Source organism: Notamacropus eugenii, chromosome 4, assembly GCF_028372415.1.
Source record: "Notamacropus eugenii isolate mMacEug1 chromosome 4, mMacEug1.pri_v2, whole genome shotgun sequence".
Lineage (NCBI taxonomy): Eukaryota > Metazoa > Chordata > Mammalia > Diprotodontia > Macropodidae > Notamacropus > Notamacropus eugenii.
The window spans coordinates 457015527-457018741 of record NC_092875.1 but is presented as its reverse complement, the minus strand read 5'-3'; the positions used below and the strand labels follow the sequence as shown (position 1 = coordinate 457018741).

Sequence of the window (3215 nt, the reverse complement as noted above, 5' to 3'; positions counted from 1 at the left end):
CCTCTCTTCTGTTACATCCATGGCTTCCCTCATCCCCATCTTGTCTCTTATCTTGTAGAGCAAAATAGATTTCTATACTCCATTACCCATATTTCTTATATCCCAGTCCTATGCAAAAGTGTTTCTCAATATTTGTTCCTAATACTTTCAATTCTAATTTCTCTCCCTTACTCCCTCCCCAACTCCACTGAGAAGGCAAGCTATTCAATATAGACTATATACGTGCAGTTTTTCAAAAGACTTCCATACTAGTCATGTTGTGTAAGACTAACTATATTTCCCTCCATCCTATCCTGTCCCTCATCTATTCTATTCTTTCTTTTGACCTTGTCCCTCTTCATAAGTATTTACTTCTGATTACTCCCTCCTCTCATTTGTCCTCCCTTCTATCATCCCCCCCACACCCCACTTGTCCCCTTCTCCTCTACTTTCCTGTAGTGTAAGATAGATTTTCACCTGAGTTCCAGCCCCGTAACTGGCAACATGGCTAAATGTACCAAGAAGGTTGGAATCGTTGGTATATGTGGAACATACTATGGTGCACCCCTCAGAAAAATGGTGAAGAAAATTGAAATTAGAATGAATGCCAAGTGTACCTGCTCCTTCTGTGGCAAGACCAAAATGAAGAGACAAGCAGTGGATATTTGGCATTGTGGATCCTGTATGAAAACAGTAGCTAGTGGAGCATAGATATGCAATACCACCTCTGCAGTCACAGTCAAATCTGCCATCAGAGGACTGAAGGAATTGAAAGACCAGTAAAATCTTCTTATCAAATATCTGTAGCCCATAGTCCAACAATAAATGGGTTAATTTATGGAATAAAAAAAAAAAAAGATAGATTTTCATACCAGATTGGGAGATCATTCTATTCCCTCCTTAAGCCAAATGTGATGAGAGTAAGTTTTACGTTTTTCCTCTCACCTCCTCCCTTTACTCCTCCACTGAATAAACTTATTTCTGTCTCTTTTATGAGTGATAATTTGTCACATTCCATTTCTCCTTTTCTCCTCCCAATGTGTTCCTCTCTCACCCCTTAATTTATATATACATATATATATATATATATATTTATATATCTGTAATATATATATATGTTTGTGTGTGTGCATGTAAAATCCCTCCAACTGTTCAAATGCTGAAAAAAGCCTCAAGAGTTACAAATATTATCTTTCCATATAGGAATGCAAACAGCTCCGTTTGAGGAAGTCCTTTATGATTTCTCTTTCCTATTTACCTTTACATGCTTCTCTTGATTCTTGGGTTTGAAAGTCAAACTTTCTCTTCAGTTCTGGTCTTTTCATCCAGAATGCTTGAAAGTCCTCTATATCATTGTACGACCATATTTTCCCCTGAAGTATTATACTCAGTTTTTCTGGGTAGGGGATTTTTGGTTTTAATCATAGTTCCTTTCTGGAATACCATATTCCAAGTCCTTCAATCCCTTAATGTAGAAACTGCCAGATCCTGTCTTATCCTGATTGTATCTCCACAATACTTGAATTGTTTCTTTCTATCTGCTTGCAATATTTTCTCCATGACCTGGGAACTCTAGAAATTGGCTACAATATTCCTAGGAGTTTCCTTTTTGGATTTCTTTCAGGAGGTAACTGGTAGATTCTTTCAATATTTATTTTACCCTCTGGTTATAGAATATCAGGGCAGTTTTCTTTGATAATTTCATGAAAGATGATATATAGGCTCTTTTTTTTTGATCATGACTTTCAGGTAGACCCAAAATTGTTAAATTGTCTCTCCTGGATCTACTTTCCAGGTCAGTTGTTTTTCCAATGGGGTATTTCATATCTTCTTCTAATTTTTCATTTTTTTAATTTTGTTTTATAATTTCTTGGTCTCCCATAAAGTCTTTAGCTTCCATCTGTTCCATTTTAATTTATAAAGAACTATTTTGTTCAGTGAGTTTTTGAACCTCCTTTTGTGTTTGGCTGATTCTGCTCTTTAAAGCATTTTTTCTTCAATATGGGACTAGAAATATTCAATATGGTACTAGAAATGTTAGCTGTAGCAATTAGACCAGATAAAGAAATTGAAGGAATTAGAATAGGCAAAGAAGAAACTAAGTTATCACTCTCTGCAGATGATATACTTAGAAAATCCCAGAGATTCAAATAAAAAACTATTTGAAATAATATACAACTTTGGCAAAGTTGCAGGTTACAAATAAACCCACAAAAATCTTTTGCACTTCTATATATTAGTAACAAAGTTCAACAGCAAGAGATAGAAAGAGAAATTCCATTTAAAGCTAAGGTAGACACTATAAAATATATGGGAAACAAGCAGCTGCCAAAACAAACCCAGGGACTATATGAACACAATTACAAGACACTTTTTGCACAAATAAAGTCAGATCTAAGTTAAGTGGAAAAACATCAGTTGCTTGTGGGTAGGCTGAGCCAATATAATAAAAATGTTAATTCTACCTAAATTAATTTACTTATTTAGTGCCATACCAATTAAACTATCAGGTAACTATTTTCTAGAGCTGGAAAAAATAATATCAAAATTCAACTGAAGAACAAAAGGTCCAGGATATCAAGGGGACTAATGAAAAGAAATGCTAGGGAAGGTGGACTAGCATTATCAGATCTCAAGTTGTATTATAAAACAGCAATTATCAAAACCACTGGATATTGGCTAAGAAACAGAAGGGTAGACAAGTGGAATATGCTAGATACTCAAGACACAGTAGACAATGAATATAGCAAATTACTGTTTCATAAACCCAAGGACCCCAGCTTCTAGGATAAAAACTCACTGATTGACAAAAATTGCTGGGAAAATTAGATAACAACGTGACAAAAACTAGGCATTGACCAATGCCTGATATCATACACAAGAACAAAGTCCAAATGGGCATACAATCTAGGCATAAAGACTGATATTACAGAAAAATTGGTGGAGCAAGGAATAGTGTATTTATCAGATTAAGGGAGAAGGGAATAATTTTTGACTACAGAAGAGATAAAAAGCATGACGAAGTGCAAGATGAATAATTTTGATTGCCTTAAACTGAAAAGTTTTTGTGCAACCAAACCCAATGCAACCAAGATTCAGAGGGATATAGAAAACAGAAAAGGAATTTTTGCAGCTAGTGTCTGTGATAAAGGCCTCATTTCTAGAATACATAGAGAACTAAGTTAAATATAGAAAAATACAAGTCCTTCCCCAATTGATAAATGGTCAAAGGATAT

The 3215-nt window shown here is 34.9% G+C and overlaps 1 pseudogene; it reads left to right on the top strand.

The window, feature by feature from the left end:
• Positions 1-465: 465 nt before the first annotated feature.
• Positions 466-836, top strand: LOC140498661 (large ribosomal subunit protein eL43-like; annotated as a pseudogene).
• The last annotated feature ends 2379 nt before the right edge of the window (positions 837-3215 follow it).